The sequence below is a fragment of the Triturus cristatus genome, chromosome 7 (genome assembly GCF_964204655.1).
Source record: "Triturus cristatus chromosome 7, aTriCri1.1, whole genome shotgun sequence".
In the NCBI taxonomy this organism is placed as follows: domain Eukaryota; kingdom Metazoa; phylum Chordata; class Amphibia; order Caudata; family Salamandridae; genus Triturus; species Triturus cristatus.
In genome coordinates, this window is record NC_140590.1 from 1,286,106,264 (window position 1) to 1,286,127,190 (window position 20,927).

The 20,927-nt window shown below is 46.9% G+C and overlaps 1 protein-coding gene across 1 annotated transcript in view; it reads right to left on the reverse strand.

Moving 5' to 3' along the window:
* Nucleotides 1-20,927, reverse strand: part of LOC146811895 (sulfotransferase 1 family member D1-like) — a 266,881-nt gene that overhangs the window by 41,880 nt on the left and 204,074 nt on the right. The gene's annotated exons all lie outside the window — the stretch shown is intronic.

Sequence of the window (20,927 nt, forward strand, 5' to 3'; positions counted from 1 at the left end):
AGATTCAGCATAAATTTAGTATTTTTAGCTCACAAATCAAAAGCAAATTCATAATACCAAAAACACTCAGCACCCACCCATTCCTTTAAGGTAAGAGAAATCAAATCTTCAGTTTTCTTCCTCAGCGACTCCTCCCCAGAGATGTAGAATACAATATGAAACATTTTGAAAATAAGTATTGATACAAAATGTTCTTCTGCAGGACCACATTGGAACTTCAAGCGGACATGTTTCAAAATGATGCATGGCGAACACGGTGGAAGATTTAATCCACAATACAAGCTTTCTAAGGACAACTGCCATCTACATCAGAACACTCTGTGCTCCACGGAAATTGGGGGGAGAGAGAAGACTTGAAGAAGATCACTGATTGGGAGGAAGAATGAGCAGAGGCAAGTTGAGCAGAACACCAGAAACTGCACCCATTTTAATTAAATGTTGTCTCTCATGAAAATGTGGTGTACCTATACTACATTATTAATCACACTTCCAAACCATATAATTACGTTGTTTCAAGCCTATAAACAAAATAAATTCCTCTCTAAATGGGCTCTCCTCCAAAGAAGATTTTCACTAACTTCATAAAATCTGTCACACTCACTCTCATCTACAAACTTTAAGGGCCTTATTACGAGTACAGCAGTCCATAGGAAAGCCGTACTTGTGGTGGCGGTCTGACCATCCTCACACTGCGGGTCGCCCGCAGTATTATGAATGTGGTGATCGGACTGCCACAGGACAGCTGCGTCTGCCGAGGATCCAGGATCTTGCGGGGGTCACACAGCGGTCAGAGAGTTGCAATATGCTACGATGCCACAGTGGCACCGTCAAGCATACTTTGAGTGACCTGTCCACAACCCCTTTCATTGCGGTGGCAGAGAAGCAAAAAAGGAGAACCTGATGGGACCCCTGCAGCTCCTAGCCCTGGGGGTGCATGCGGGTCAGCACTACATATGCCCCCCTGAATTTGCACCCCCAGTTCCACACCATGCAGAAACGTGCAGTCAGCACTCTCACGGTGGCGGGCTGCCGGTTAGTCTTTCCCATGAGCCTAACAGACCACACCGTCAGACTGCCGCTGCAATGCCTGCCTGTCCACCATGGATTGCACTTGTATTCCAGTGAGCTGGCGCACCACAGCCTTGGCGGTCCTTGAATAGACAGTAAAGTGGCCTTGCCGCTGAAGGACCACCAATGTCGGAATAAGGCCCTTATTCTTCCTTGTTTTTTTCTTTGAAACTACTCCTTATCATGCACATTTCACCTATTCTTTCCTGCTCTTCTTCCAATCTAGAATGTAAAACTGATTGTCTAAATTCTTTATCATCTCTCCTTTCCTCTAAACCAATTTTCTGCTACTCCCAATTTCTCACTACTCTCACTCCTTTTGCATTTATTCTCTGATAAGACCCTGGTCCTCACTACTCAAAAGGCACAAATATTTTTGTAATCGAGTTAGTATAATACCTGTTTTATGCATTCACTCTCAAATACTCACCAACCTCATTTCTCTATTAACTTCTTTATTGAATACATTCTCCAAAGACACATAAAAATACAACTTATAAGGAGAAAGACATTCTTCATGATTAACGATTGCAACAAAAATATAACATGACAATGCATATGAAATTGCCACCTGGACATAGGTTGACCCCTCCCCAGCAGATGTAGGGAGATAAGTGCAACTGTAAGACTGTCTGCTTTCCTTGTTGAAAATGCTTCCATCCATCTGGGAAACAGGCAGATAATTACCAAGAAATATTGCAAGCCAATACAATGTGGCATCTCAATAAAATCTGCCTGCAATCTTGCAAATGGGCCTTCTGATTTGCCAATGTGATTTGTGATTGTAACAGTTTTCTTGCTCTGATTATTATGGTGACATATCAAACAATGACTACACACATCTTCAGCAGTCCTGTGTTCCTAGTATTTAACACATCTTCGAAGTCCTGTGTTCTCAGTATTTTTTGAATTATTACTTCCTGCATGAGTCTGATTTTGCAAATATTTAACATGGACATGGACAAAATATATTTTTGTTCTGTATTAACCTACAAATACTGATAATTATTTTTTATAGCCTAATCTCTCCCATTTTCATTTCTCATGTTGGGGAACATCCTCCTGTAAGTCTCTAAAAACACTCAAAGATGTTTGCATTGAATCTATGAAGAAACAATTCACATTATTCAAATTCTGTGTTGCATCATTTTCAAACACATCATTTTCATTTCCTTGTACAACTGACTCCTCCTGTAGAACGCAATACCTTGCCATTTGGTCCACATATCTATTTTTACAGAGCAACCATATCTCTACCAGACTTATCAGCTGTGCACTCTACAGCAGCTGTCTCTTTTGGTTTCTGAATCACTCTCAATGAATCAAATATGTACGAGCTGTTTTTAATAGGTGCTCCTGAGGACGTCATAAACCCTCGCTGTGATCATGATTGACCGTAATCATGAACAACACAAAAACCAGAATAGCTATCTGTGTAAATTGTTGCATTCAAATACTCAGATAAGCAGCAAGCTTGCATTCAGGCAATCAATTCTGCTAATTGCGCTAAAGTTACAAAGGGGACACTTTCAGAGTCTCTAAAGTAGAGCATACTGCATAGGCACCTTTCAATGCTCAACTCTTGTCCCTCAAACAAGAACCATCAATAAATAATGTTAGATCAGCCTTTTCCAAAGGGACTTCTTTAATACCAGGTCTTGGTTTTGTGCATAATTTAGTCACTTTTAAACAATCGTTATACAAATTATCGTCAATGTCATTGTCCCTGTTTTCCCGATCCTCATCAAAATCAGAAGCATTGTTGCTGGATTCAGGATATTATATCTCTGAATAGAAATATTATTATTTTTTAAATTCTTTTTATTTAACAAACAAGCAAGTAAGCGTCCCATCGCTGTTATTATTAATCACTTTTTGCATCATCAGCAGGTTCAGGACAATAGTACAGTATTACACATCATGAAAGGGGGGGAATCGCTGCTCCCTCAGTTGTTTTGTACTGGTTTCTTGTTGGTCCCCCTCACCTGTGCCTATACGCATCAAGGATCTGTATTTATCCCATGTGCTTCATATCTTCTCCTATTTTTTTAGGACACCCCCTGCTCTGATAAACAGCTTTTTCAGCCAGGCAGCAACAGTCTAGATCCTGCTTCCAGTTGGTAAGTTTGACAGGTTCCTGAGCCCCTCACAATCTGGCTATGTTGCGCTTTGCCACCCCGGATGCCAGTGTTAACCAGGTTTTGGTATGAGGTGGCCATCTGATTTCGCCAGTGATGCCCAAAAAGTGCCAACTAGCGCCTAAAGGAATTTGTGTACCTAACACTTCAGACATCACTCCAGTAATGCGAGTCCAATATCGTTGTATTATGGGGCATTCCAAAATAATGTGGACAAAAGTGCCAGTCTCGCCGCATCCCCTGATACAGTGATCTGAGTCCGACCAGCCGAGTCTATGATGTAGTGGGGTGTAGGATCTGTGCAGGACTCGCACATGAGCCAGTCTGAATCTTGCCCATATGGCAATTTCTCTGGGGCTCTGAATTGCTTCCTGACAGTCATCGTTCTTTATTAATCCTAGGTCGGTTTCCCAGTCAGCTCTGAGGGAGACAAGGGTGTCTGGGAGGCTGTTCATAATTTTCTGGTAAGTTAGGGATGTTGCTTTGTCGAGCATGGAGTTAAGTAATAGTCAGCCCTCTAAGGGAAAGTACTCAGTTATGGATTCTCCTTCTAGTATGTAGCGGCATATGGCATGTCTGAACTGTATGTAGCGAAAGCGCTGTATATCGGCTGATTTATATTCAGTCTTAAGGTTTCAAAGGTTAGCATTTTCCCACCCCACCATATATCTCCAGTAGTGTCTAAGTCTATCAGGCTCCATTTAAGGAATCCCTGCAGGCACACAACATCACCCAGTCCGTCGTTCTCCCAGAGTGGTGTCTGCTGAGTCAGCCTCGAATCCCATCCCTAAAGCATATTGGTGGTTCGCCACACTCTTATGACCTCATGTGTGTGCAGTGGTAATGAGTTCCCCTGTTGTTTCTGCTAGGGTGCTGCTAAGAATCCTCCAGTACCCATCATGTGAATGTCGACCCAGTATGCCTCTTCTGTCTGCGGCTTGAAGACCCATCTATTAATATTAATCAGTTGAGATGCTGGGTAATAGCTCTGAATGTCCGGGACCGCCAGCCCACCCTCGTACATCCACTCTGTAGCTTGCGCAGAGCTATTCGAGGTCGGCCTCCCTCCCATAGGAGATTGTGTTGATCCCCTTCTATAGCTCTACAGATGGAATCTGAGATTCTGTATGGGGAATTTTGTAGGACATAGAGCAAACGTGGCAGAGCCATCATCTTGAATAATGTTGCTCTTCCCATTAGAGAGATTGGTAAGTTCCGCCAGTGTTTTGTATCTTCACGTAGCCTCATCAATTGTGGGTTTATATTAAGTATTAAAAATTCCTCCGCTGTTATCGTGCCTAGGTATTTGAATCTATCTTGGTGCGCTAGGCTGCACAGTCAGTCGTGAGTGGTGGGAGTGTGCCCGCAAGAGTGAAGATAAGGGATTTATCCCAATTTCTCTGATACCCAGAGTAGGTGTCAAAGGTCTGGATTATGTTTATTAATCTATGAAGTGTTTGCTTGGGTTTGTGCGCACAGAGCAGCACATCGTCTGAGTACAGTGATATACGCTCTTCCCATTCCCCGCCGCTGTCAATGCCCCGAATTAGAGGGTCCCATCAGATCCATGCCGCCAGTGGCTCCAGCGCTAGCCCGAAAAGTATAGGGGATAGTGGGCATCCCTGCCGCGTGCCCCAATGGAGTGCAAACATTCTTGATTCCAACCCTTTGACACGCACCTGGACCTTCGGACACTCATACAGAAGTTGAACCCAGGCACAGAAACGTGGTCTGAGACCCAGTTTGAGCAATGCAGCATTCAGGTAGGGTCATTCAATACTCTTGAATGCCATACGGGTGTCTAGTGACATGAGGGCAGCCGGTATGTGTGGTCTTGCCGCCATGGCCTGGAGGACTCCCTATAGTCTTTTATGGCCCCTTCCACCTATTCTTTTTTTAAGTTGCCATTGATCTCGTCCCTGTCCTCAACAGTGAGGGATGGGAGGAAGATGTCTTTAAGGGATTCTATACTGTCATCCCTTGTTTTGTCCATTTTTGATTGGTAGAGCGACTCACAATAGGATGCACGTGCCTCTGCTATGTCCTCTCCTGATCCCCGCCTTGTATCTTCGGCTGTATGAATCTCTGCAACCCAGTTCCACTCTCTATCCCTCCATTCCAGCCACGCAATGAGCTTGTTGGTCTTATCCCCCAAGTCATACAGTCGCTTCTGTGTAGCTACTGCATGGTGGTGGGCCGTTTCCTCCTCTAAATCCCAGAGTTCTTTTTCTTTGAGCCGCATTGAGTATTGCAGTTCGCAGCTATTTACATCGCCACCTTTGATGCGTAGTTCTAATTGCGTTATTTCCTGCTCTAGCGTGTTGCATTTAAAGCGCCTCTCTTTCTGAATACTCTCTATCGTGGTCTGTAAGTATCCCCTCGCCACTACTTTGTATGCTTCCCATAGAATGGAGTGAGAGTCCACCGACCCAAAATTTTCATCAAAGTTTTGTTGCATTGTGTGATAGACTATGCGTGAACCAGATCTATGTGCAGCGGAGATATGCATGTACTGTCTGCTGGTTGGGTTATGTAGTCTCCACAGACCTGACAGGCCCATCGCCTTTGCAAATACCCATTTGCAAATACCCATAGGGGATCAGCCCCCTTGGAGCGGGTCTGCTTTGCGGTCCTATCTAGCTCGTGTGACATCACCGCGTTCATGTCCCCACCCTATATGTGTATCCCTGGTGGCATGTCCAGTAATATTGTGCTTAATTCAGGGAAGGTGCCTGCCTGAACTTTTGGTGCGATGTACATTGAGCATATATTGAGGTTTTGCCCTCCCTCCATGTTCCAACTAATGCCACATACCTGCCCAGTGAGTCCTGCCAGATACGGCCTATTATCAGTGGTACAGAGTTCTTTACCAGTATCACCACTGCCCGGATCCTGTTATAAAGCCCGAGTGGGCTGCTAACGTGAAGCCATATCTAGTAAGGGCTAGGCACTGATTGCCAGGTGCGTTTTCTGGAGGAGGGCCAGGTCAGGGGAATACCTGCGTAAGCACTGCATTACCATAATCCTTTTAATTTTGTCTCTTAACCGTTCACATTCCAAGTCAAGATTTTTAGTGTAGTTATGGTTGCGGTACAGTAGCCATGTCTAGGTGTTGTGCGTGTGAGGGCCCCTTCCAATCTCCCTTCCCCCTCCTTTCTTCCCCGGTTGTTGCCCGATGCACTGTGTCTGAAGCAGTGGTTCAATGCGTAACACAACAAGTGCCTGTGAGAAGCATAAACTCATATAGAACAAGTCCCTCCTGTAATTGTCCCTGCTTTCTGCCTGATGCGCTGTATCAGCAATTATGGGTCAATATGTAATACAACAACAATTTGTAAAATACATAATCCTATGTATAAAAAATGAATCCCCTGTGTAGTTACCCCCCTCCCTGCCACCCTGCACTGAATGTTTAAAACTACCCATCTTCCCAATTTGCAGAGCACTTGTCGCCCTAATAAGACCATTTAACTACAACTTGGGGTTGGCTTGCTCTGCCATGTATGTATAAGCAGCCGCCCTCCCACCCTCCTGCCTTCCTGCCTCAGAAGATCAGCCATATAGGCAATCCTCGGCCCCTCCTCAGCAGTTATTAATCATATCAGTTAGACCCCTGTTACCTTGCGAAGTCTTCAGTTTCTGTTCTTACTTATCTGCCGGGCCCAGCACAGTAGTTACTTTTCCAGTCGCAGCGTTAACCCCTTCGATGCGCATGACGCAGCGGTTCCGTCATGCCCATCGGTTGCGCTGTGGGTATGATGGAACCGCTCCGTCATGGCCCCGCCCGCGCAATAGAACCTTCAGCACAGCGCGGTAATCCGCGCCGCGCTGAAGGGGTTAAGGAAAACCCTCACTTCCCCACCCCCCGCCGGTCGACCCCCAGCCTCAGGTCCAAAACGTGCATGAGCTCCGGCGTCGTCTGTCAGAGTGCCACCAGGAGGAGAGTGCCCACAGTCCACTCATCTCCGGCTTGAGTTTTGCTGCTGCTGTCGCTTTGATTCCCCCCTCCTGCCATTCCCACACTTCGTTTGGCGTTGTAAAGTACCAGGATTTTTCTTGATCTATGATTCTCAGCTTGGGAGGGAACAGCATAATGTATTTGAGGTTTTTTGATCTTAGAGGTCTCTTCACCTAATCAAAGCGACGTCTCTGCCACTGAACCGCGAGGGTGAAGTTCGGGAAGAAGCGAACTAGGGAGTTTTCGAAGGGTAGGTCACCCCTTGTGCGAGCCATCTGCAATATGGTCCCAAAAGTTGAGGGTGTGGGAAATTATTGTCTGTGGTGGGCTCCCCGGTTATGGCTACGGTGCCGATGCCCTGTAAGCTCTTTCCACAGAGAAGAGGTCCGAGAGGGGCTTGGGTTTGCGGTGTGTAAGTATGAGGTCTTCTAGGAAGAGTCCTCTGTCTGGCCCCTCCACCTCATCGGGCACTCCCACCACTCGGATGTTGTTTCTGTGGGCTCGCCCCTCCTGATCTTCCAGCCTGGCCGCCATTGCCCTGTGCTGTTGAGTAAGATTCTGTCTCTGTTTCTCCATTCTCTGGGAAGCAGTCTGCCATTCGGCAATGTTTGTTTCTGCCGTGCCCATTTTTTCTGAGGTTTTGTTTAAGTCTGCTCTCAGCAAGGTCACTTCAATTGTGACCTTGTCATCTTTGATTCGAGCGTTGTTTCCAGCTTGTGTATCGCTGCCATAATTGCTCCTAACGAGGGCTCCGTCGGGTCCTGAGTATCCCTCGCCTTTGCCCCTTCCACCATCGGTACTTTGGGCACTGTGTACTTGTCGAGTTTGTTAGTCTGTTGCAGGGGGGCACTATTAGGGTGCATTCTATATCTGTCGCTGGTGGCAAGCTGTGAGGCACACACCGCAGAGTTACGGCCCTCTACAGAGCCCACCCAACTCGGCAGCCTGCAAGGTCTTTAAATTGCAGTGTAGTCCTCCATCAAGCGAACAAAAAGAGGGGGGAGAGACCCCCTGTTGATGTCTTGACGAGTGTCTGGGGGAAGGGTGCATGTCACCTCTCAAAAATTAGTATGCCTCCTTGGGCCATTCAGTCGGGCATTTCAGCGTCTCCTGGTGTAGTCAAACATGGCTCTGTCCCGGCCATGTCACTTAACTGGTCACTTATAGACCCACCAGGCCAAGGCCCCCACCGTTGTGGCCTGGTTCTCCAGTTTTTCTCCAGTTGTTTTGCACAGGGGTCTTGATGCCTGGAGTGGGGGGGGGGGGTTTCTGGACTGGCCAGATGCTACTGTTTCGCTCCATGGGTGTGAGGACATCATTCTCGGAGATTGTCTCGCGGCCTACAGCTCAGTTTCAGAGGCCCCCATTGCTGCTTCTCCCCGTGCCATGCCATTGGCCCTGCCCGGCACCCCCGGGGGGGCAATGAGGATCACCGTGTGGGCAGGTATGGATATCAGTGGCGTCCGCCCCCCCCGCAGGGACCGCAAAGTCAAAGTGGTATTCTGAGGCCCTGTCACTGTGCTGCATCATTCTCTTCTGGCTGGCACGGTGGCTTCACCTGCCTCCACGGCTGTTGGTCGTGCCCAGTCTCCCACATAATAGTGCTGTGGGGCCTCGGGTCCGATCGGTCTCTGGAGCACCACTCCATGACTCCACTCGTTGCTGGCTCTTCTGGTGTCGTAGGAGTCAGCCGTACCACAGAAGCTCCCAGCGGTCCACCTCGGTCTCGTGGCCTCGTCTCCTTGCTCCTGCTGCCGGTCGCGGTCTCATTTTGGTGCGGTGCTCCTTCGTTCCCTGGGTATTTAGGCAGACTCTACCATGTCAGAGTCCCCCGGGATGATGCTGGATTTGGTTGAAGACGGAGGGCTGCGACAGAGCTCCTGGACTATGCGGCCATCTTGGCTGGTGCCAAGCCACGCCTGAATAGAAATATTATTTGCTGCAAGTATCATCTGCTCATAACGAGTCAGTTCCTTGTTTGATATATGCTGAGCCCTTGTCTTGGTTAACAAGATCTCAATTGTGGGAGGAACATAACTAATTAAAGTATCACCTGTAACAATTCCTTCACTTTGTATAATTACCAGATAAATATCTCCAACCAATATCAACAAGCTGCAGGACATACAGTTACTGGATCCAATACACCGGAAAGATACACCACTGGGTGCATTAATCTTCCATGTTTATAGGAGAAGTTAAAAGTGTACATCCATCTTTCTCATGGCAGAATAGGAAAAACTTCATGTTGTAATTTGGTATCCCAAGTGCAGGTGCATGACACAAACTCTCTTTCAATTTCTTAAATACGTCAATGCATTCAGTATCACATAGTACCGGATTTGAACATCATTACTTGTCAACCTCACTTAAGGCTTTGCAATCAAGGAAAAGTTTGGAAACCACTGACAACAGTACCCGACAATTCCAAGGAACATCCAAACCTCCCTTTGGCTGGTGAGCTAACTCAATATCAGAATTGCAGAAACACGATCTTTAGTGGCTTTCCTCACACCCTTTTCAATATGGTGTCTAAGATAAATGACTTCTCGTTTACAATACTGCATTTTAGTTGGAAATACATTAAGCCCCTTTTCATCTACATAGTTCAATAGGGAAATTGTATCCACTTTACAGTCCTCTCATGTCTTGGATGCAATCAGTAAATCAGTTCAATGGCAAGTTTAGATTCTCCAAATCTCTTTTCAATATTTGAGAGAAAATTGACGCACTTTCATTATACCTTGCAGGATTGTACACCACACACACAATAATTGAAACATAAATAAATAGTGATTCAACATGGAGAGGTATTCAGAAGAATGCTTTGCACAAATCAATGACTGTATACCATGCTGCTTCTGATGGAATTTGGATTAGAATCATTGCTGGGTTCTGTACCACTGGGCAACAAGGAACAACAATTTTTTTTATTTTGGGAGATCTTGTACAATTATCCATTTGCCATTCTGATTTTTAATTCCGATTACATGAGAATTGCAAGACTATCAAGCACTTCTCAAAGAATGTTCTGCTTAACTAATTTGCCAATCACTAGTTTCATTCCCTGTTTTGCCCTTTTGTAAGTTTGTACTGCCTGGGACTAGTAAATATTGCATCTAGTTTAATCTTTATTTTTTAACTGGTTTTGTTCTATAATCAATCCAATCTCTTCACCATTATCTTAAATCCACTGGTAGATCCTCTTTTTTGTAAAATAAAACTGGAAATAGTTGAACTCTTGAATCTTCTGCACTAAGTTCAAAAGCTGAGTCCTCATCAGGCATTTTAACTGCGGCACCTTCTGGTATACAATAAATTGTGCAGTTCATCTTGCAAAGTAAATCTCTTCTGAGTAAATTCACAGGGTTCAAATCACATAATATAAACCAATGTTTATTCTTTAGCTGACCAATTTTAACTGGGACACCTGCTTTAACCTGGTTAACAATTTGTTTATTAGTAATCCCTTCAACTCTGACTTTCTTTCCAAGAGGTGTAGGTTTGGAGTTTCCACATAATGAACTGTAGAATGGGTAGCCCTCGTATCAATCAAAAATGTAACAGGATGGCCTTTGACTTCTATGTCAATATATAAGTCACTTTAGTCTATCTCCAGAATTGCCCTAAGTAGGCAATCATCCTCCCCCTCAGGCACTGTGACTGTGAACAACTCCATGCCATTCCTTCATTCAAAATCATTGTATTCTGTTGATTCCCTGTATTATATGGCTTCTTATTTCTCATATTTTGTTGCTTTACTAGAGCTGATGGCATGGGCACTCAAAATTATTTCTGATTATGCACATTCTGCTTTGATTCTGAATATTTGAAATCAGATCATTTTCCTCTAACTGTGAATTTGGTTCTGAATTTACCTGATTTCTATTAGGATTCTGCCCACATCTCTTTTCCAAGGCCCGATCCTCCCACAAAAATAACATGATATATTCTTTTTCAGCATCTCAACCTTCATGTGCATTCCATCACCTTTGTCATCTTACACTACCTGATTCATCCCATCCACTCCATTCTGTGCACAATTTTTATTTAAATCCATTATAGTCTGCAATCCTTTCTCAAACTGTCTTGTCTGCTCAATCATCAGCTTTTCCTTAAGCTTTTTCTACTTTGACGCAATTTTCTTTTGCCAGCATCAAAATCTTGTCCATGCCCTTTGACTGCCAACATAATTCACTTTGCTGGATATAATTAATAATCTCTGCCTTCAATCCAATCATAAAAGCCAAAATTAAAGCACTAATTCCATTCTTTTCAGGATGTTCAACTACGCTATGCTTCTCATAAATATACATCAATTTTTCATAACAAGAATGCACTGATTCCTTCAGCTTCTGTGTGGTTCTCAAAATCTTATGCCAATTTATATCCTTTTCAGGTACTCACTTTTTCAATTAGTGAATTACAGCTTTGTATATTTATGCTATTTCTGTAGCTGGTGCATTATTAAGACCAGGTTTAGTGGTCCTTGTGCCAGCCGTCCAACAAGACCCATAAATTCGAACCACAAATCTCCAAGAACACATTTTTAAATAAGGAATTCAAATTCGTCCACAACATCTGAAAAATGAGTGTCAAAATTTGTATTTCATCGTACCACTTTGCCAGACCCTTTTGCAATCTCAGAAATCATGTGTAAATACATACAAATCAGAACCTTCACCACGAGACATGCACAAATTTCCCTCCATAAACCTCCCTTAAAGGAAACTCCAAAATGGAACCCGTCCTTACTTCAGAATCACTTACATCATCTGTTCATTGAATTTTTTTTTGCTGTCCTTTTATTCCATCTCTCTCGATATTTCTTCAAATGACTCCAGTCCCATGTTTACTCAATTAAATCTTTAACATGTGCCACTAAAGTAATCAAGACTGTTTTGTTGATTTCATCACATGGTAAATCCATTTTATAATTTTGCTTCACATTTTTCATTTTGCTAATGTCAATTTCTAATTCACCAACTAATTCTTCCAATCTGTCACATGCTTCATTGACACACCCAGCGTTTTCTTTTATTAAATATCTAATTTCATCAGCATTGTAAATTAATAATCTGTTAAAATCCACATACCCTTGCAGCATTTTGCAAAATTCAATTTTCAGAATACCAATACTAACGTTATTAGGTGGCGGCTCAACTACCACTTCAAGAGCAGGTGTAGCCTCTATCTGCATCTCTGGCAGCACATCTCCACTCGTACTGTAATTTTAATTGTTGCACTTGGTACCACTCCTGTAGGCATTTGCATTATAGCATTATCTCCACCTGCACCTGTGTCAACCCCTATAGTAGCCTGGGTTGTCTCTGCTGGTCTGTCTGTATATGGAGGAGGTCTAGAATTCAAAAGCTCACTGTGAAGGGTGTTAGCGAAGGGGGTTGGAAGGAACCACAGTGATTCGCTATAAGGATGAATAATCCGGGTTTTTATTAACAGTCAAAGCCTCGTTCTCTGCCTCTCTCCGAGGGGTCCCAGGATGTTATGTTCGTCGGGCCGATTCACCACCTGGTCCAGGTTCTCTCCTCGTGGTCCGTTTTCCTCGTTGGGCGTCGGGGGAAGAAACACACAAGGACACAACGGTGAGAAGGTTTGAAGGGGGCGTAGGAGATTTGAGGGGGGGAAAGGCTGTGAGGGATCACCAGGGCTACCACCAAGTGCCGTATCTCGGGTCACACCAAAAAAAACGATAAACAAGAGGATCCTAGGCTCTGAAGCGTGGTTGTGGAGTGACGGGTGAAACACAGCAATCAACACCTCCTACTCAGACTTCCCCTGTAGTCGTGACCTCCCTCCTTTAATCAACCTGTCCCACCTCGTGGTCGTGAAAGGCTCAGGATACGGTCATGTACCTTTCCCAGCCACGCTCCTCCAGGAACGTGGCGGGGCGAGTGGCGTATCTGTTGGCCTCCTGGCTCCGTCGACGCTGCTCCTCGGTCTCCGCGGTCTTCTTCGCTCGTTTTCTCTCGTTCTCCAGTACTCGCTCGCTCCTCTCGTCTCTCCGATTCTCCGCTCCCTCCGGCTATCGCCTCGACCTTCACATCCGGGTTTCCTTTACGAGGGAGTGTGACTCCTGATTGGGCGGCGGGTTCTGACGTGTCTCCTGTAGGCTCCTCCCACCGGGATTCCTCGGTTCTCTTAAAGGGAACATACGAGTCCTGTGGCCGGGACGGAAAGGGAGAGTCAAACAATCCTGCATCGCATTCGTCCAGGGTAGTGACCCCGTGACAGATCCCTCCCCCAGATGTACCCCGATCGGGGGAACATGGGAACCGGGAAAGGAAGTCGGCATTACCCTGGTTCGTCCCTTTTCGATGCCTGTGGGAGGGCAGGCTTGATAAACAGGCGAGGAGGCTGTATATATTTGCCCAAAGAAAGTGTTTTATTGGGTTTCTGTGACAATAGAGTTCTGGATGATGTTGAAGCTTCTGGTTTCCCTCCTGAGAGTCCTTCTTCTTCCTCGTACGATGGATCTTTAGGGTTCGAGTTGGACGTGTCAGGGGGTTCTTCGGCAGGATCGCGCCCGTCTTCCCGGAGGCTCATAGGAGGGAAAAAGAGGGGGTTGTCAGTTTGGTATTTGTTGGTAGGTTGCACTTTCTTAACACCGTCACCACACCACCGAGTGTTGTTCGGGATCAGTTGTAGGGCCCTGAAGGGACATAGGATTGTGAAGGGAAATAGGGTCGTGAAGGGAAATAGGATCATGATGGAAAATAGGGCAATTTAAACGTAGTCCGGCTAAGCATTGAGAGTACTTATTTTAGCATTATAGAAGAGTGAGGTTTGTCTACGGGATGAGGTAGCGAGGTCCGATATTTTATCGACGCAGAGACCGTATCGGTTTCAACTAGGCAATCACAGTATATACGGTAACTCAGCCTTCCCCGTTCTCCACCCAACCTCCCCGTCAGTTCCCTACCTCCTGCCTCCCGCTGCCTCCCTCAATCCCTCAGCTCAGACCCCGGTGACGGTTTCACTCACCGACCCCCGCCGTAACTCTCCAGAGTTACGGCCGCTCCTCAGCGTCCTCCGGAGGGCACCACCAATCTTCGTACCACCGGTCCTCTAACTCCGCGTCGTCTCTGCCTTCTTCCTGCTTGTCCTCCTCGGGGTCCGCTCTTTCCGCTGTCCTTTCTCCGACTTCGTCATCTCCGTGCTGTTCGTTCCGGGTTCCTTCCTCTCTCTCGCGTTTGGTCCTCGACAACGCCGTTCCTTCTCCTCCGCCTTTCATTGGTGTTTGGGTTGTACTTCCGGGTTCCACCCCGCCCTCTTCCGGGTCTTCGACTCCCGTCTGTGGACAAACCAGAGAGGAGTATGGATAACGTAGTTTAGGGTAGTCCCTCCTTTTCTTAAGGGGGACGTTGTGTGGGAGGTTATGACCAGAGCGCTTCCACGGCGTCATACTCGAGAGGTCGTCCCGCAATCCCTCACAATGCTGTATGTCGATTTGATAAGGTTGCAAGGCAAGGAACCACCGGAGGACTCTGTCACTATGCCCATGATTTCGCTGTAGCCAGGTAAGGGGAGAATGATCCGTATATAGGATAAAGGGTCTTCCTTCCAAATAGTAACGGAGCTTTTCGACCCCCCACTTGACCGCAAGACACTCTTTTTCAATGGTGGAATAGGCTTGCTCCCTAGGGAATAGCTTTCTACTGAGGAAAAGGAGTGGACGTTCGTGACCCTCTGGGTCGTGTTGAGAGAGAACTGCCCCGATCCCCACCCCTGAGGCATCAGTCTGCAAGACAAAGGTTTTATTGAAGTCCGGGGTCACTAGCACCGGGGAGGTTGTTATGGCATCCTTCAGGGTTTGGAACGCAAGGGCCTCTTGCTCAGAAGGGGGATGCAACCTGGGCGAGGTGTGTGTTTTGCGTAGCAGGTCAGTGAGAGGGCTAGCTATGGTAGCAAACTGGGCGATGAATCGTCGATAATACCCCACCAGGCCCAAGAACGCCCTCAGGTCCCTTTTGGTTTTTGGATAGGGTACTGACTGTATGGCGGCTACGTTTTCGGACTGGGGTGCTATCTGGCCGTCCCCCAAGAGATACCCCAAATAACGGACCTTCTGGAAGGCTACTCTCCCAAATAACGGACCTTCTGGAAGGCTACTCTGGTTTTCTTCGCATTGACATGCAAGCCGGACTGTCTAAGGCTTTCCAGGATGTTCCCCAAGTGCCCCATGTGTTCTTCCCAATTCTTGCTGTAGACCACAATGTCATCCAAATAAGCCCCGGCATCGGGGAGGTGAGGGGCCAGGAGGGTATCCATGGCCCGTTGAAAGGTGGCAGGGGCCCCATGCAACCCAAAGGGCAGAACTGTGAAGTGATAGTGGCCGGAAGGGGTGGAGAACGCTGTCTTTTCCTGGTCTGCGGGGGCCAAGGGGATCTGCCAGTAACCCTTGGTGAGGTCGATCGTGGTTATGAACTGAGCCTCCCCAAGGCGTTCTATGAGTTCATCCACGTGGGGAAGGGGATAGGCATCTTGCTTGGAGACCCTGTTCACGGCCCGAAAGTCAATACAAAACCGGATGCTGCCATCCGGTTTGGGTACCAGCACCACGGGGGAACACCAATTGCTATGGGAGGGTACGATAACCCCTGATAGCAACATCCGGGAGACTTCCTCTTGAAAGGCTGCTCTCCTGGCCTCAGGAATCCGGTACGGTTTTTGTTTGACCACAACCCCTGGGGGTGTGGAAATGGAATGTTCCGCTAGTAGGGTCCTCCCGGGCTGATCAGAAAATACATCTGAGAAGCTCATCAACAGAGACTGGAGCTCTCGGGTTTGGGACTCCGTGAGGTCAGGATTGACTGGAGTCTCTAGGGCAGTATGAGGGGGAGAGGAGCCCATGGATACTGAGTGAGCCCTGGAAGGAGGGGGTCCTAACCACTTCTTAAGTAAATTGATATGAAACATCTGGGTCCTGTTTCCTTCCATCCGTAGGATATATGTAGTTTTCGCTATCTTTCTGACAATCCGGAAAGGCCCTTGCCACTCTTTTCTCAACTTGTGGGTGGAAGTGGGTAGGAGCACCAATACCCAGTCGTCTATATCCATCTCCCTCCACTTCGTGCCTCGGTCATAGAAGGTTTTCTGTTTCTCCTGAGCTACCGACAACTGTGAATGGGCCAAAGTTCGTAGTTTGTGTAGCCGGCTCTGTAACTGTCGAGTATAATCGAGCAGGGATTCGGCCTCTTGTAGCCCCTCCCTCTCCCAACTGTCTTTCGTGATCTCTAGTAATGTTCGGGGTTTACGCCCAAACAGTAACTCAAAGGATGAGGTCCTTAAGCTAGCTTGTCTTTGGCTGCGGAGTACAAAGAGAGCTAAGGGGAGGAGTTGGTCCCAGTGCCGCCCATCCCCAGACAGAAGCTTCTTTAACGTGAGTTTAAGGGTACCATTGTATCGTTCTACCAGTCCGTCTGTCTGAGGATGGTAGACAGAGGTGGTAATATGTTTAATGCGTAACTGGTCGCAGACTTGTTTCATTAAACGAGACATGAATGGGGTGCCTTGATCAGTGATGATCTCTCGAGGAAACCCCATGCGAGAGAACACTTCTACTAGTCGTTGAGCGATGGCGGTGGAGGTTGCGGCACGAAGGGGGAAGGCCTCTGGGTACCTGGTGGCATAGTCGATCAACACCAGAGCATACTGGTGACCCCTACCGGACTTGGGCAAGGGTCCGATAAGGTCCATACCCAAGCGGTCGAAGGGAGTCCCAATGATGGGTAGGGTATTCAAGGGAACAGGAGGGGGAACGTAGGGATTGCGTTTCTGGCATATTTGGCACTCCTGGCAGTACTTCTGTATTTGAGCGTACACCCCCGGACAAAAGAAGTGTTGTAAGATGGCCTGTCCGGTCTTTTCAGCCCCGGAGTGCCCCGCCAAGAGATGAGCATAGGCTAAGAATAGGATTTGATCTCTGAACCCTACAGGAACCAATAGTTGGGGAACTGCGCCGTTTTTTTCTATAAAGGTAGGGTAAGTACGAGTCCCTGGATCCTCTTGACCTCGAGATTTTTGCCAGGCATGTGAGAGCCTTGCATTATTTAACTGGGCCAGTCGAAAGTGATTATCCATAGCCCAGGGTTCAGGCGTAAGAAAGACGTTGAATTTGAGGTTTATGGCAGCTTGTAGAAGGGGAGTAAAGGATGGGGTGTCAATTCCTATGATGAGGGATTCAGGGAGATTCTCCACCACCCCCACCACTACTTCTGACTGCATATGGTCATTGATTCCCAGGGCAATCTTAGCCAAAGGGTACTCTCTCACGTCCCCATGGATACATCGGATATGCACTGTCTGCCCTGGTAAGAGCCAAGAAGGCGCTATCAGATCCCTCCTTATGACGGAATGTCTGCATCCTGAATCAAGAAGGGCCCTTACCCTCCTGCCATTGAGACTCACACTTACATAAAAAATGGGTCCGGTTTCTTGTGCGAACAGGACTGTACGAGGTGCATAACTGATGTCCATGGGTTCATCCTCTTTTTCCCTTTTCTTGCGACAGAATCGCGCGATGTGGCCCCACTCTCCACAGTCGTAGCACTGTGGGGACGAGTAAGCAGGGTACTCTGGTCGGGAAAGGCGGAGGCGATTTCCCTCGGGTGTAGGTCGTAAGGGCTTTTTGTCAGGTTTCCCAGGACCGTTAGGACGAGAGTGTTTTTCTGGTTCTTTCATAGGAGGTCGGGGCTGAGCCCTGGCGTAAGCAGTCGCCATTTCAATGGCCTGTTCTAAGGAGAGACCGGCGTGTTGTTTCAACCACCGTTGAGTGGGATAAGGGAGGGCCTCCAGAAACTGTTCCAAATAAATTTTATTCATGACAGCGTCCATTTTGGCCTCATCTGGTTTAAGTCAGAGGTCAGCGGCTCCCTTGAGTTTGAAGAACACGGTTTTGGGTAGGTCTCCCGGAGCTCCACGTTCTTGTCTGAATTTTAGCCGATGGGTTTCATCATCTACACCCAGGCGATCCAGCACATACTGTTTTACCACGGTATAGTTGGATGTCCCGTCTTGGTTTATTGTCTGGTAAGCGGCCTGGGCTTCTCCCGTCAGGAGGGGGGCTAGATAGAAAGGCCAACGATCTCCCGGCCAAGCACTGGCCCTAGCAGCCCTCTCAAAATTCAAGAAAAATGCCAAGGGATCGTCCCCTGGCACTAGCTTTTGGAGGGGAACCACTGTCCCAGGGGGGTTGGTCGCTCTTCCTTGTCCCAATGTGACCAGGAGTTGGGCATGTCCCTCAGCTAGTTTCAATAAACTGTCCGCTTGGTTCTGAATTGCTGACGTGAAAACTGCCCGGTCCGCCTCCGCTTGACTTGAGGACTTCTCCACTGCCCACTCAAGTTTAGCTTGGCCCTCCTTCATCTGGTGGATGAGGGCCTCCATCCTGTTTCGGATGCTGGTTCCCAAGGCTCCTATCTGGCTCGCCAATAGTGAAGGGTGTTAGCGAAGGGGGTTGGAAGTAACCACAGTGACTCGCTATAAGGATGAATAATCTGGGTTTTTATTAACAGTCAAAGCCTCGTTCTCTGCCTCTCTCCGAGGGGTCCCAGGATGTTATGTTCGTCGGGCCGATTCACCACCTGGTCCAGGTTCTCTCCTCGTGGTCCGTTTTCCTCGTTGGGCGTCGGGGGAAGAAACACACAAGGACACAACGGTGAGAAGATTTGAAGGGGGCGTAGGAGATTTGAGGGGGGAAAGGCTGTGAGGGATCACCAGGGCTACCACCAAGTGCCGTATCTCGGGTCACACCAAAAAAAAACGATAAACAAGAGGATCCTAGGCTCTGAAGCGTGGTTATGGAGTGACGGGTGAAACACAGCAATCAACACCTCCTACTCAGACTTCCCCTGTAGTCGTGACCTCCCTCCTTTAATCAACCTGTCCCACCCCGTGGTCGTGAAAGGCTCAGGATACGGTCACGTACCTTTCCCAGCCACGCTCCTCCAGGAACGTGGCGGGGCGAGTGGCGTATCTGTTGGCCTGCTGGCTCCGTCGACGCTGCTCCTCAGTCTCCGCGGTCTTCTTTGCTCGTTTTCTCTCGTTCTCCAGTACTCGCTCGCTCCTCTCGTCTCTCCGATTCTCCGCTCCCTCCGGCTTTCGCCTCGACCTTCACATCCGGGTTTCCTTTACGAGGGAGTGTGACTCCTGATTGAGCGTCGGGTTCTGACGTGTCTCCTGTAGGCTCCTCCCACCGGGATTCCTCGGTTCTCTTAAAGGGAACATACGAGTCCTGTGGCCGGGACGGAAAGGGAGAGTCAAACAATCCTGCATCGCGTTCGTCCAGGGTAGTGACCCCGTGACACTCACTTATAAATTTATCATCATCATCTGTCTCTTCAGCTTGATCATCTTTTTTTTTTTTCTCCTTACCCAGCTCTTCCTTATCAGTAACTATAGCAGGACATATTTTTACACATACAATCATATCTTCTCTCCAACTCTTCTATTGATGGTGTAGTTTGCTCTCAAGCCAATATCTAAGGACCGGTTGTACGAACCACCAACTTGCGACTTGTAAATTGCGTCGCATTGGCGACTTGCAATTTGTGACTCGCAAATTGGGATGTATAACAGTGTCTCAGACACTGTTAGCAATTCCTGATGGGGTCGCAAATTACATGCCTCATGAATATTAATGAGGCTGTCGCGCAAATTGCGACCCCATACAGAATGACTAGCACTCCCAGGTGGCCTGCTGGGGTCAGCAGACCACTATGTCTGGGACTGCTTTTAAATAAAGAAGCCTTTTTATTTCAAATGCAGCCCATTTTCCTTAAAGAAAAACGGGATGCATTTAAAAAAGAAAAATGAAACTTTTCAGTTTCATTTTTTTAAGGGCAGGCAGTGGTCCCTGGGACAACTGCCTGCTCTTAAAAATATTTTCTCACATACTCACAAAGGGAGAGTCAGTGACTCGCAAAATAGAATTTGTACATGCCATTACCATATTTTGCAGTCGCAAACGGGAGGATTTCCCGTTTGCGGCTGCAAAAAAGGGTCTTACATCTGGCCCTAAGCAAACTATTTACCTCTTTGAAGACTTTCTTTCTCTCCTATTCAGTAGCCATGCAATCCCATCAATTAGGTGCTTCAAACTCTGTAGGTTTGTGCGTCGGTTTCCTGTACTACATGGTTTGTCTAAATAAATCTAACTTCCTAACATTGAAGGTGATAAAAACTGTAAAAGCTCATCATGTGCAGTGTACTTACTCCATTCTGAAATCCAGATACACGTATAGTACCCAAACTCCTTCATGATTTCATTGGCTTTCGTACCCTCGGCTAGCACTTTCTCACCCTCATCAGGCATCTCAGTAACGTTAAACTTTGTTGAAAAATTTCCAATTCTTTTCTTTTAAAAATGAACATACTATAAGCTATAATTACTTCAGAATCCTAACAAACAGCTAAGTGAACAAAAACCAATTGCACTACTCTCTGTCAAAGGTCAACCTATCACAGGACAGCTTCATCAGTAACCAACCAATCAGAGCACTACTTTGTGATGACGTATCAGCAATCCTTAAATTAATGAAAAAGAAGGGGTTGGGCCCATTTAAAACACCCACACTAGGCCTCAATTATATTTAACACAACTATACAGTGTATGGGTGCGACATTTCATTTGAAAACTAGAAAAACAGGACCACCGTATTGGATTTAGTGGTCACAGATTTTTTAAGCACAAGGATTTCATTTAACAAGTATGGGAGAAATATCAGGGTTGCACAACAAGTCCA